Genomic DNA, 15,588 nt, shown 5'->3' with positions numbered 1-15,588 from the left:
TCTTAAACTAAAATTTTTCATTATCATGACGACATAGTATTTTTATTTTATGTTGATGTCTTCTGGTCTTTGGAAGGTAAAAACACTGAGAAAACTATATTTTATTTTTCACTGGCCTAACATGACAGGAGAATAGGAACCATGATAATATCTCTCAGCACAACTGACATATAAAGAGAACAGAACAGTTTTGCTTTACTGATAGCCTAAAAAGAACTGTGACTCTCCATTTAGACTGCCAAATTTTTCCTTTTTATCAGGAACTACATCCAAGTGTCTCCCTTGATGCACTAAGGGCATTCTACTTCATGAATGGAATAAAGGTCAAGTTCTTCTGCACTGACATTCACAGGAGTGCACAGGGCATAAAAATATTTTCGTTCACTGCTGATTCTCAGAGAAGCCTGCCTTCTGAGCTTCCAGAGCTCTCTACTTCATCATCTAAAGGAAACCATACAGCATAGATCATCACTACTGGGACAGCTGAGCAACAAGCTATGGCCTCCTAACAGAAGAGAAGAGTTCTAATGTACCCCTTATGGGCATATTGTTCATTTTGTTTGATGAAATAGTCACTATCCCGCTGACAAATCTGAATAAGCTCTCCGGTGTAACTACCATTTATACAATCAGTGTGAACTTCTTGGGCATTTTCACTCTACTTTTCAAAGATACAAAGTATATTCCCACTTTTAAAGATATCTACTACTCTAGCCATTATATAAGCATAATCAATATTTTCAACTGCTGCCTAATACTGAAAGAAACCCCTTTTGCACTTGAGTTACCACTGAGGTACAGCTCCTTTTCTGACCACGCATATGATGAAAAGAGAAATCATGGATCAGTATCATCAAAAAGCATTCCCTTATCAGTTTATCTAGGCATGATTCTAAGAACATTCTTCAACTACATGCAACCCCCAAAGGCAGCAGCACCAGGAATGGCTTCTTGCTTAAACTAGCCTCATAACTAGAATACTTCTCTAAGGAGTTGAAGATTAGGGTCATCTCTCTTCTTCAGGGAAGCTCCCAGGTATTTCTACACTGCAATCAAGATGCAACAGCAACTCTCTCGTTTGGATCTATGAACCAATTTCAAAAGCACAGAGGCAATTTCTGTTGAAGTGCAACTATGTCAGTACTTATCCCAATACTTTTGCAGTTCAACATGCTGAGCTACATGCTGCTAAAATAGTTGTTTGGCAGTATCCAGGTGGCCAATTTTATCTGTGTGTACAAAACCTCATTTAAATTTTAACTGTATTTACTCTATTTGAAGATGAAAACAAAAAGTGACATTAACTTTTTTTTTAAAGGGTTACAGAAAAAAATCTTACAAAATAAACACTTTAGGCTTGACAGTTGCACCAGGAAAGGTAGAATAAACTACCATAATTTGGGGAGGGAAAAAAAAAACACACCACAAATCTCCACACCACGTTAAAAGGAACATTGTTACGTATATCAGATAGTCAAATTGACAATTGACTTTTCAACAGTGAAAGAGCACCATTAGGTTTGGAAATTGGCATTTAAAATAGCTAACAAGGTCACAGATAAGGGAGATCCAGCTGACAGTCAGCTACAAGACTTTCAACAAGATTAGTTGCCAAAGCTTCTTAAAGAGACTAAGTAGTCATGGGATAAAAGGAAGGTCCTCACATGAACATAGAATTTGTTAAAAGATTGGATAAGGTGGAGTTTCATAGCAGAGTAAGGCTGTGAAGATTTACACGTGCTGGGTTACACGCTGTTCAACACTACAAGTTACATGGAAAAGGAAATAAACAACGAAGTGACGGATGATGATATTATGTTGTTCCAAATAGAAGAGCTTAACATTGACTGCAAAGACATGCATAAGACTCTACAAAACCGGATAATAAAATTCACAGATCAAATTGAATATAAGTATCAGGTAAGGAATAAAAAAACCCACAACCCTCTACACATAGCAGTGGGCTTACCACTACTAAAAAAAGTAAGTTAGAGCTACAATAGTAGTTCTGGAAAAAAAAATTTTTAAGCATTAGAATAGACAAAATAAACCTAACAAGTATGATGAAAGGTGCTGAGCCTTGACAGAGCCCACAATGAAGCTATTTGAATCTCAAAAATCAAGCAGATCTAAAAAAGGCTCAGAAGTTGCTGTATAAGAGCTCAAAAATCCACAGCTGAAGGGCACATTCTGAATGTGTTTTCAGAACACATTAGAAAGACAGCTACAATAAAAGATCTTTCCCCAGTAACTGTAGCATTAACATCACCACCTAAAAATATGGACTGGTGAACAGTCTTTCAAACATGGTGCAACAGTTTGCTCTGATCACATAGAAACCTGAACATATACCCTGGGCAGTGCTTACATAGTAGCCGGTAGCAAGATTCATATGAACAGCAATATATTCCTTTACAGGATTTTAGATAATCCACTTTGTGTTCTATTTGGTGCCAGGTTGCCGTTATGATTGCTCCTAAAACATGCTTAAGACAAAAATTTTCTCCTAAATCACTCTTTCTAGACTATCTCCCTCTAAGGTATGGAAGAGTTTGTTGCTGGTACTCACTTTCTCACATTTATAAATAAAAGCTTCTTGAGAGTAATTGTAGTATAATTTAAAATACATCATATCGGGCTTATCTTGTAAATTTATTCAAAACTAGTATGAATTTACTTCTATAGTATTAAGTTTTCTTGCCACTTCCACTAGTCGTGAAGTAATATTTACTGTTTACCCAGCACGTTATTGCCCACCTGCTCCTTGTACTCTCAAGAATAATCAAACCTAAAGAAAGAGTATTTTGCTTGATCTCCGAAATAACTCTTTACATTCCAAAAAAATACAACCCCCTGAATATTTCAATTGAAACACTTCATTTTAGGTCTACATTTTAAAGTGTTGGACTTAAAGTACTGTTGAATAAAAGAAAGAATCCTCATTAGTGACCACATTGCGTCCATCATAGCAAGATGTATTACACTGAAAATTGGTTGGACTATTTTGTTCTCAGACTGATAAAACATGAAAGTATGTTCTTATTTCAATTTGCAGTCATGCAGCATAGCAAAGAATGCACAGAGAAGCAAAACCACTTGATTGCAACAGACAATTCAGATTCCTCACCCCCCAACACACCCTGTCCTTCCCCCTCCTCCCATTGCACCCCTGAGGGTGGGGAAGAGAAGGAGGGGTGGAAAAAAAAGGGGGGGGAACTTATGCTTTCACATGTGTTTACAGAAATAAAGAACACCTTCAAGTTCTTTATATTACCAAGTAGTCTGAATATCTGAACAAAACACTTTTGCTTTCCAACAGGCATACACTACAATTCTATTTTCTCTTCTTCTAATGTAACAATATCCAGCATACACTCACTAAATAAAATAGTGAGTAAAATAAACCAAATAAACAGTGCCAGCATACAAACCCCGGTCAGAGTGCAAATAGTCAACACAAATTGCAGTATTTCCAAACTACTGATAACTCTGAAAGCTTGCAAAACAAATATGTAAGAAGAGTTAGGTATTTTTCTGAACATCCAAGGAAGTAAACAGAAAAGGCAAGACTTAACAGATTAAGGTATTATGCAGCCTGTTAACTCTAAGACATTTCCATCTGCTATTCTAGGTGCAGTAACCTCTGCAACCATGAGAGGAGGATTTGGCTTACCTGTAAGAGTCTTTAAATCTATAAAGTGCACAAACCTACGAAAGCATTACATCAATCATATTTTACAACTAATATAAGTGCTTTTCCAAGGCTTATATTATGACATCCAATGGGGAGAATTCTTTTCTATAGCCACTTCTTGAAAGTTATCTTCTTGTTCATGCCAGTTATTAAAGAGACAGTTTTCCAAAAAGGATCCAGTAGTTTCAAAGACTGACATTTTTTTCAAGTTGTATTTTCTTTGCATTAAGAAATAATACATTTTCAAGCGAATTGTATTTGGCTTTTGTGGTGGTCTGGAAAATATTTGAAGACTCTACCTTAGTGCAGAAAAAGCCTTTTTAAAAATATATTTTTATTTCATGAACTTGTTCTGATGCTGCTTTGAAAAGAGCTAAGGGCACTGAAGCCTGGTTTTGAGGTTGTACTGGAAAAGATCCTAAATGAAATCACATGCTGCAATATTCCAGGTAATGACTTATTTTTCTCTTTTCATCTTTGCTCTTACAGATGTGTTATTTTTCACCTTTTCACCTCCTTGCACTCAGTCTGCAAAAAGAACCCATCTCAAGGCAGAGAGAGGCCCTGCTGCTGTCCTGCCTCACACCAGCAAAACTATCAACAGGTAGGAATGGCATGAGGCGTGGTGACTGAAACCAGTGAAAGAAGTCACCAACAAGGTCAACTTGCACAAAGCTGGAATCTAATGATAGAGACAGATCGGGGACCAAAGGACAGACTGATTATAAGACAATAAAAAACAACAGCTGAGGCACATCATCCCTAGCTCATTTGCAGACTATAAGCTGAGATGGACTTAGCACTTAAACTGAGTGAGAAATCAGAAAAAAAGAAATAGCATTACTTCTCCCTTTTAGTGGAAAGCTCCTGGAGCAAGTCCTGGGAAGTCTTACTTTCAGCTGGTCCTGCATCTATTGGTCTTGCTGTCACTGCCATCATTGACAGTAACTTATGTTGTCATGCATCACCATGGAGATCCCATAAAAACAATTAGTAGCTTTTGTTCAGTCATATGCTGTCACCAGAAGAGGATATAGCCTACGTACAAGAACTATTCTGGGGCCCACATGAAGCATTTTATTAACTCATTCCTAGCCAAAATTCAAAACTGTAAAAAGGATTATCATCTTTCCTTGCAGGTAATTCTGTGTTTCTGCTAGTAATGTGCACTTGTTGCCAAATGGAAGACCTGAGTATAAATGCCCTACTTGGTATTCATTCCTTGGTCAAACAGCAGTTGGGTGATGCATACATTAGTACATAAACTGCAGGGATGTTTGCTGGAAGATTTAGACATAGTGGTGATGAAACCAAGAAGAAAATATTTTTTTTCCTCCAAAACTCAAAGCTTTTCTTCAGAGCAATGTCTCAGACCCAGGAAAAGTAAAATAAAATTAACAAAAATAAAAAGCTTCATAGCATAAAGTTATTGTGGTAATACATGCAAAGGAGAATTTAAATTTTAGCATTGATAAACTGACAGTAAACAAGAGATTTTCCTATAAGAATGAGACTTCACAATATTTCCCATAATAATTAAAACAACTAACAAGTACCAGATACTTTTAGTCGATTCTCTGCTGTCAAGGAATGCTTCAGAGTTTTATAAATATCTGCTCAGCAAGCTCATTAGACTGGTGAAGTAAAACCTGGGGAATACTACTAATTAATAAAAGACAGTCCATGCAGAAGTGTCACAGGGTGAGTCATCTGCAACACTGCAAAGGAAGGACTGCTTCATGCTGTAGTGCAACTGCATGGGCATCTGTGTCGATATTCAGTGGAATGGCACAGCTACTCTAATAGAATCAACAAATCACATCAAGGCTGTCACTCCTAACTGGGACAACAAAGTGATGCATATCTTCTTTAAAAAGATTATTTTATGGAAAGAAATCTACTGTAAAACTCCAAAGCTATCAGTGAAATGGCTGGTGATCTTCAGTTTCCAACTGCAAATATTTTTAGCAATCTATACCTGTCATAACTGGTGAGATTTTCTGCTACCATTCTTAAAAGCTTTGTAAAGCTTCCATTATTCCTGAGCAATTGGTAGTGACATGTTGTTGTTCTAATGAGTGCTGATGCATGAGTGTAATATTAAAAATATACTCTGATTTTAAGCACTGTTTTTAACAGGAAGTATACTGAATTTTCAAAATGTTTATAGCTGATACAGTTTTAAAACATTTCAGAGCTTCAAATCATTTCTTCCTCCTATTGCAGAATTTTTTTCTAAACACTACAAAGGAATTTTGGAATTTTATCTACTTTTGTAGCTAAAAGAAAAATCATGACCTTAGCTGTTGTACATGTCATTATAGCATCATGGCCAGAAGTTTAATAGCTTTGCTTTAACAGCTCATAAAAGTTGAGAACAATCTTTTTTTTTTTTTTAATAAAGTACACTGTTGTAACCTAAGGAAAGCCTACAACTTACATTTGATGAGGTATACATTGCTTACTAAGGTTACAGTTGATTCAATTTTCAATCAAAGCAGTTTGTCAGGGACATTTCAGTAATGTTTAAGACTAATTTACACGAAGTTTTTTTTTTTGTGACTCGGGAAAAAGCAAGACAAACATTCTTTGGAAAACTGTCTAACTGTGGATATCAAACACCAGGTCATGCATGTATTCCCCTGTTCACTTTAATACTCCTCGGGGCAAAGCCTCGCAAGAAAAAGCGGTTAAAGTCTCATACAACTCAGGATAAATTATTTATGAATATTGTAGATTTAGGACAGACATTGTAAAGCCACAGAAGATTCTGAAGCAGATTTCTAGAGCTATCTAAACAGAGATTGTTTTATGATTGATATATCACTTCCTGCAGCAACGACACAGCCCCAATGTCTTTCATACTGATAGACTTCCAGACGGTCATGCCATGGAAAACAGCTGTTAAACTTTTCTGTTTACCCTAAGCACAAGAAACTCAGTGCTATGCATAAGATTTCTTAATCAAATCCTTAACCCACCTCTTGAGATAAATACCTCTAGAAATGTATACAGCAATGACTGTCACCAGCATTCTGGAGAACAGCAACTACTGATTGTAAGCCCTAAAATAGAGTACAGTGATAAAGTCAAGCAGTCGTCTTTGTGGAGCAGGTTAGATTGTCCACAGGAAAATAAAAATGGAGTTAGATATAAGGACAGGAAAAGAACTGCTCAAGGCTGGTCTGACATCAGCTAGTGAAAAGCCTTCAAAGCATTAGACTGATATTTTCCTTCCCGGGGTTCTTATGTTCCTTCAGGTGTTGAAGGATTTTTTGGTAGCAAACAGTACATGGGAGGTTTTCCTAATTCTGTCGGAGAACTCAGAAACACACAAAATGTGCAAAAAGATGCACAAAGTGTGGAATCGTAATCACAGTATGAAGAAAAGATATTGAACACAATACTCACAACATAGAAGTAGTAAATTCAGGAGCATGATATCACTGTAGTTTCCCAGTGGATGGGAGAGAATTGATTCCAGGTGTTGCAATTAGTTCATTGAGAAAGAAATAACCAGATAACAGTAGAGAATATCAAATTCCAGGGTTGATTTATTCACAATTATTTGTATGCCTGAGCAGGTGTCTTGACAGCAACAGCAGCAGCAGTTTTACAACTCACAGGTGTAACACCCCTTTCAGATCTCCAATGAAGGCAGCTGTGTTTGAACAGCTTCAGCCTGCCAGCATACAGCTCTTCATACTCCTGTTTTTCCCAAGACACTGTTCCCAAAACTGCCGCAAGCTTGTTCCATTCTCTTTACAAGTAAACTAGAGGCTCTTTGTGCTTAGGCACAATCATAACCTTATTTAATGTATTCCTGTTTTGCAACTGCAGGTATAGCAGAATCAGCAGTTCCCTGGTAGGCAGGAGTAAGGATACTATTTGCAGTTTGAGTTTTCCTCAGCTAGAAGCCACGCACAACTACCATGAAAAGTTTGGAGTTTACTACAGAACTTACCAATCCATTTTAGATATTCATAAATGCCCATTACCTAGCTGCACAATCAATACGGTATTTACCTTTATGCCATCTCTGTGAAAGGCCATTATCCTGACTTTATAGAGTGCGACACGGGAAATTAGAGTCTTGAATTCACATTGCACAACCGTGACTTGAATATCCATTCCTTATACACAGATAACGCTAGCTGGTTTAAAGCAGGATTAAAAGACACATCAAAGCTCCACAGATTAAAACAAAACTACTTAATAAGTAGTTTCCACAGGTACAAGATGAATTTAAGATTTTCTTTGGTGTGGCTGCTTCATTTTGGCATGTAGGAGTGCATAATATTAAACCTTAGTATGGAAACCTATCCTACTAAAGTCCTGTAGAAGTGAATAGACATTCAAATGGCTTACCTGTGCTCTGTAAATTCTCAAAACCAGCTATACTCCAATTTGTTATTGTTATTTTCAATGACATGAACATAGCTTAGAAGCTAGATTATGATTTTGAGTATTTCAACAGTGAAAAGGAAATTGAGAAGAGAAAAAGACTCTTCATTATACCTCTACTTAAGTTAACACTGGAAGCTGTGAGAAACACTGGTACTCAAGAAAACTGAGAATCTATTAAAATTCACCATGACTGATTCACTGGTGAGCATCAGCGCATTATTTCTAATCTCACTCAGATATAGAGATGCCACAAATTTATTGTTCCACCCTTTTTTTTTTTTTTAATTCATCCTTGCAAGGCCTACGTTTAATGGCTAGGTCTTTTTTGCTGTTGCATATGTGGTCTAGCTATCCTGAGGAGTGGAGACACAAGGCTAGCAGAGAACAAAAGCGACTACTCGCTTTTAAGAACAGCATTTTAGTTCTAATGGATCTCCTCCCAGCACCTGAGCACGTCAGAAGTGTGGCTTCCTCTCATCATTGTGATCTCGGTTCCCTGCTCCTCAGTCAGCAGGGACAGAGATTGACAGCTTGCTTAACTTCACAAGGAGAGAGACTAACTCTTGCCTCATGCGACTTAAAAGCGAGCCTTCTGGCAGGATAAGAGAGACAGGCTGCAATGGAAGACCCATCTGTTCTTACTCAACTAAAAGGAAGGTGGCTCTGATGCCAGGATTCAAAGGCAGAATGATGAAAATAGGGCAGCGTGGAGGAGCCTCTTTACACTGAATGATGCCCTAGTGGAGGCCTCTTATGTTAAGCTTCAGATTTTATCCATGTCTAGAACAGCATGCGATATGTTCATTAAAATAATTGTATATCATTATACAATTACATTTTATTATGAAACATGACCAGTAACTGTGATATACTTACAATTACTTCAGAAATAGAATACCTACGTAGGCCTTTATAAAGTTGCAACACCCCCACCCCACAAAAAAGTCACCTTAATGGCATTTGTATGAACCAGATATTAAAAACATGTTTATATAAAGAAAGATTATTTAGATCCTCCAGTGGCTGAAGGGAAAAAGTTAAATATGTATTAGCAACTTATATATCAATTTGTCATATAAAATGGGAGAGTCAGAAGGAAAAAGCTACAGTTCCATAGAAACAAGTTGTTAGAAATTACTCTCTGATGTTTGTTATTGCTAAGTTCACAAGCAGTCCAAGGATGGTATTTTTATGACTACTCCTGAAACGTTAATATTTTGTGGCCTTCTTTCAGACAAAGCACACGCTACTTTAATACTAAACTGTGACATAGCTCAGTTAAAGTCCTAGGAGAAAAACACCTGTTAATGTTTTAAAGCTTGAATAAATGGATTAGATTGAAAGGCCAAATGTTTCAAACGCTTTTATAACCCTCAGCAAATTTCTAAGTCTGTGTGCTGCTGTTCGACTCTAAGAAAAACAGACTTGAATAACTCCCCCCACCTCCTGGGGGTGAGGGTGCATTTAGGCTTGGATTGTTTCACACAGTAATCTCTGCTCATCCATTGACCTAATGAACTTTATTCCATGACTTTAGCTAGAAACGCTACAAAAGATTTTGGCTATTCAGAAACTTGTTCTCTGACATGTTACAATTAGAGTGAAAGCGTAGAACCTCATATTAAGTTCTTCACTCTGATCAGGCAAAACAAGTGTCAAAAGCCAAGCCGAGCAGAATTTGACCCACTAACAACAACCACCACCAAATAAATATTTACTAACAGCTGAAAGTTGGAAAGAAGAAATTTCTTGAAATTCAACTGTTCTTGAATCATGTTAGACTGTAAAAGAGTGACTAGTTAACCTGGAGCCAGGGATAAAAACAAAGAAACAACAACAAAAACAATAAGATGAGAAATCTCCATTAGCTTGTCTGAGGGTTTGAAAGAAATTTGCATGAAATTTTTGATTTGTTCTAAACCACATCATGACATTTCTATAACAAAATTTAAACTCTTCAGATATGACACTGGTGTTTGTGCTTTGTGTAAGTGGGCAACTAGAGCTACATTACTACTGGAACTTGTGTTTCACTGCAGTAGAACTCACGCCCTCTGGAGCTGTCAATTTCATAATCTTGAAAACAATGAAGACAATAAATATGTTCACGGTAGGGGATTAGCTGGTCTGCTAACCTGTCCTTTGGGACTCAGCTAATAGCATTCTGTTTGTCAGGGCTGTCAGAAACAATGTGAGGTATTTTGAAGGTTTTGAGATACCTATCACTCACAGCCCTCCAGGGCTGCCTAGAGAACAGGAACACAGTTTCATGAGAAAATATCAAAGTTTTCATCCTGCATTAGAACAAAAATGATATCCTTGACAACCTCAGGAAAAAGCGCAAGAAAAAAAATATTTATATTTATAGCCCAGTTTGCCATCCACACTATGGGTTTGAGCACCCATCTGGAGCATTGAGGGCTCAGGAGCATGTGCATGCTAAAAAAAGTCCGACAGAACTGCAATTTGGACCTATTTCTTGTTGCCCAGGTAAATGACTGACTTCTGCATGTCCCACCCCATCACACATTCAGCCTTCCCCAAACAACAGTTTTATAAAACATTAAACATCCCAACAAAACAGATGGTTTTCCTGATTTAGTATTTTTCTGAGAGGAAAAGACTTTCAGTACAACTCAGTGATTAGCAAGCACAATTTTGGCCCACTCTATTTTGCTGATGATAGCTAGCTGAGTGCTTCTGTGGTTGTCCCTCAGTTTTAAATTTGAAAAGCTACATGCTGGCTCTTACTGTACACGACATTTGATAACTGCTGCCTATGAAACAGCAGCCATCCAGTTGGTAGTAGCTTCTGCTGTGAATCAGCATTAAACAGACCACAGAGCATAACTGTAAGCCACTCTGATGTTCAACATGTTCTTTGTGTGCATTTAAAGAACAATTAAAGAACTCAAGATAGCTTTCAAGTGTCTGTCTTAAGTGGAGCGCATTTTAGCGTATAAATTCACTTTTTTTTCCATTAAAAATGCAAAAAAATACACATTAACCTTTCAATCTTGCCATCTACTCCCCATTACATTTTCTTCCTACCCTCCAATTGAAATATCACTTTGAAATGAAGCAATATCAGAATATTTATGATTTTTTCATACTGAAACTTTCAAAGCATTCAGTAATGTTTGAACATAAATGTGTTTTTAAATGGTTCTGTTAAATATGCAGTTGAGGCATAATATCAGCTGTATCTACCAGCTTAAATCATTGCAAGCCCCTTCAGTATTGTCTGTCATAAAAAGAAACATTTAGAGATCAGATCTCCCAAAGTTAAGTATTTACATTTGAGCCAGGTTTCTAAACTATCATCACAGTCAGTAGAGATACAGCCATGAAAACTAATGGATAAAGGTATTCAATTGACTAGCGACCTCCATGGAGAATGGCTCAGCTCATTCCAGATCCCACTGGCTAGATCACAACAATGCTTATTTGGCATTAAAGGGTAAAAGAACCCCCTAGAAATCAGACTAGAAATCAGAATCTGACCATTCATTTGTCATTTATTTTCCTTTTAGCCAGTGAATGCCTTTAACATTTTACTTTTCATTTTTAATCCACAAAATGGTTTCCATGTAAAGCTTTGTATTAAAAAAAAAAAACAAACTAGGCACAGAAACATAAACAGTTTCCCCACTTTTTTCTAAAACTATTCAAAGTTTCTTTTAGGTTATGTATTTTTAAATGAATGCAATCTTATTCAGATCTCATTGATAAGACACACTGTACTTTAAAAGTATTTTGGTTAGGCTAATACAACATGAGGTTCTTATGAACATTATCATCACTTGTGCAAACTTTTTAAATGAAGAGATACTGGTCTAAACTGCATGCTTTATGTAATATTATAATTCGAGGCTCTCATGGAGAAGTGGGAGCTGGAGTGCTTTTCTGCAAGAATATATTCTTGGTACATAGCAGCCCTGCAATTCACTTTCATATGTGATTTCCCCCCCATGTCATTTGAATAGTAGCTTTATGACTATTTTTGGCCTCCTGCTGTTAAGGGCCACAACGTTAATGGGAATTCTAAAGAATGCTCATTATGTACCAGAGAGTGCTGCAAGAGTCTTTTGGAATTATGCATCTCATCTGTGAAATTGAAATATGTTCTTTAGAAACAAGAAACATTACAGCCTCCTCTCGCAAAAGGAAGAATATCAATATTCTGTAAGGAGATCACTCTTAGTACAAAATCCTCAGTGTTTTCAATAGGTCACACTGAAACACGGCCTATTCAGAGACTTTCAAAGCAAGAAGCACAATGAAAAGAACTCAGTTCTCTTTCTTTCCTTGACCACGGGCATGGCTACAGGCAGAAGATTCTGAAATGAAGGGGGGAGAGTGGGGGGAAGGGAATTAAAGGAGGGAACAGGCACTTGGTCCAGATTTTCTGTAATCCTGACTCTAGTTCTCATATTTCCATCTCTCCTCATTCTCATTTTATCTTTGTGAAGAATTGTGTGCTTTTTTTCTCTGTTTTGTTCCCCCCCTCCCCCTTAACAGAATATGTGCATAGGCATCTTGTTTATTCTTCATACTATAAATCCTTAATCCACGTAATTACAGCTACTGTCAGGACACAGTTTAGTTTATTAAGGACCAGTCCACATCACCAAGAACTCCTCACATCTGCAAGCAGAGCTCTACAGTTCCCTGAAACAGATCACCTCAATAGTCACACGTGCTACTTCAGACAACTGTTTTATGAACAGCCATATTGCATTTGGAGATTCCGCTCTCATTTTAGTTCTCTCTGTAAATTACCTATAGCTTTAGTAGATCCTGCAGCAGGTACCATCTTAGCTAATGTATTTTTGCTTATCCAAGGCGTTTAGTAAGTATCCCAGCAGATGTACCCACAAAGGAGATGTCTCCGATAGAAGTTTTAAGAGACTTGTTCTGTACTCTACTCTTAGAGTTTCTTCTTTCTGGGGCTTAGCAGATAACATGTTAGACGCAGGTGCATCATTGTTAACTGGTATTTGAAATACTCCCGATCACATGGAGCTTTAATTAGACTACCCTATACCAAATGTTCTCAGATTTTTTTCTTAGCAGAATTAATATTTTAATAGAAAACATCTCAGAGATAAATTCAGCCAAGCAATATAATCCATCACTAAATTAATGAATGTATAGATGGCAAAAGAAAACCTTTTCAATGCATTTGGTTTCTCAGATGGCCATTACAAGCCAAATGGTTATATGTCCTTTATAACAAAGCACTCATATGACTCCCTTCCTACAGCCTCTACACAGAAATAACATCCAGCAGCTCCAAAGTGTCTTTTTTTTTTTTTGAACAAATTTGGCTTAGCAACACACATCATCATTATAACATTTTTCCCCCATCATTCCTTTCTTTCGTCTCCCATTACTTGCAGGAAGAAGATTGCCAGCTCCACTCAGAGACTCTACCCTGAAGCACCAAGCTGCCGACAGAGACACCACTTTATTTTTAAGAGATTATTGCACACATAAAACAGAGCACTCAGAAACAGAAAAGACTGCTACCCACAACCTTTTCAGAACATGTTGCACCCCTGCCACTTTAAGCTATATAGAAGCAAAATAAGCACCCTGAAATTCCCATGCCACACACAAACTTAAAGGCAGAAAAAGTTAGTGTAAACCCCTACTAATCCCATTTCACACTACCTTGTCTCTATTTTCTTTTCAGAACAGGAATTCTTTACATCCTTAAAGTCAGTAGCTCCTATCAAACACACATGAAGATCTACCCCTCGCTACAGACCTCACAATATATTTCAAAGGCTTCCGAAATTTCTAATTCTAGCTAAACAATAAGATAACAATTTACAAGAAAATACTTGAGATTCATTGCATAATTACCTTAGCATCCTGCTGTGATAGAGTTTATCTTCATAACTTGTTGATAGCTGCATACTATATTTCCTCTGACACCACACAGAACAAGAATAGTCCACCCTACTCTTGGGCAAGCAAAATTTGGGGGGGAAGGAAAAAATATTCCTCCTTTATTTAAATTATAAAAAATAATTTAAAAAAGCTGTCTCAGCTGTGCACACACTCCCCCACAAGAAACCCACATCACAAATTCACAGCTGTGGGCCAAGTAATTTTCAAAGAAGAGTTTGCAGCCTCAGCTGATCCTTAAATTCCTTTAAGGGTTTCTATATATTTTTTTCTGTTTTTCCAAGGGGAAAATACAAGATAAAACAAATTAATTCTCAAATCCAAATTATTTATGTAATCCTTAAACATAACGGACAGAAGTCTAGCTATTTGTCAGTAACAAGCAAGTTCTATAGCCACACAATAATATCGTTTCTTCTGAAAAATGGCTAAAATAAAGCAAGCTTGTGAATATATATATATATAACTGTCAATCAGAATCAAACTTTCAGGAGACATTCATTGGTTTCAGCAGCACAAACTTTTCTTGGTTCTAGATAGCAGATTAATACTCAACAAAGATAAAAGAAATAGGCAAGGGTTTCAGTTTATCTAGAGAAGACCATAGTTCAAAATTTTGCTTTTTCTTAGTTCTGAATAGAGTTGGGACCTGTTCTTTTTGGCAGTCCCTGTTACAATTACTCATCTACCAGCTTAGCAGCTGCTCCATTGCATTCTCAGCTGGCCGAACGAGAATCCCCTCCCTTCACCATCAGAACACACACCTGAAACTAGGGTAAAAATGAGTGCTCTCAACCTGCAAGTGCAAACATACGAAGCTGTAATAGAGAACATTTTCTTAGGTGATGAAGAAAAATGTCTTTTTGGTGGTGTGTCTTCTTAAAAATATCAAACTCTTGAAAAATTTCATTGGTTGAAAATATTATTTGGCTTTGCCCTGCTCTAACTACATGATTGAGAAATTACTCCTACGGAGCATATTATTTGCATTAGCTTTAAAGGAAGAAAATATCCTTAACAACTGGCACTACTAATCATAATGATGGGAAGGGGAATCATTAAGGAAATTTATGAAGCATTTCACTGACATCCCAACAGGGCAATAAGGTTTTTTCTAAATAATAAAAGTCAGTAATTGAGAGAGTAAAACTTTGCTCTGGTGTGTTATGGACAATGACAAGGGTGATGTTGATATTTCAGTCATGTTGAATAAGGCTGCAACACAAGTCTTATTGCTTGGAAGTAATTTCTAAGTAATAGCCTAAGAAAAGACAGGGTCTTATAAGCAATCAGACCTGACTCTTCCCCTTCCTGCTGCACTGACAGTGAGCAAAGACTAGCAAGTACTTTGCTCACTGGGCTCTTCTTAGCCAAAATAAAAATACTTGTTGGCTCTAATATAGGATGACCTTGGTAACATATAGATAGATAGGATCTTCTTATCACTGATATGACAGAGGTCATATGTTTGGACTACAAACCAATTCTGATTATCCAAATTATGTTAAAAGACTGTAGCCAGTTTATCTTGTGTCCTGTTAATTGTAAGAATTTATATGGAGTCACACCAA

The 15,588-nt window shown here is 37.0% G+C and overlaps 1 long non-coding RNA gene across 2 annotated transcripts in view; it reads right to left on the bottom strand.

Annotated features, from left to right (window-relative positions):
- Positions 1 to 14,090, bottom strand: part of LOC308195083 — a 252,908-nt gene extending 238,818 nt beyond the window's left edge. For both annotated transcript variants that reach the window (XR_013951253.1, XR_013951254.1), the window contains exon 1: positions 13,973 to 14,090. This is a non-coding gene — a long non-coding RNA (uncharacterized lncRNA). The remainder of the gene's footprint in view (positions 1 to 13,972) is intronic.
- Between the last annotated feature and the right edge of the window lie 1,498 nt (positions 14,091 to 15,588).

This window comes from Anser brachyrhynchus (genome assembly GCF_964034855.1).
Source record: "Anser brachyrhynchus genome assembly, chromosome: 4".
Classification (NCBI taxonomy): Eukaryota; Metazoa; Chordata; class Aves; order Anseriformes; family Anatidae; genus Anser; species Anser brachyrhynchus.
This window is presented reverse-complemented; position numbering and strand designations above follow the sequence as displayed.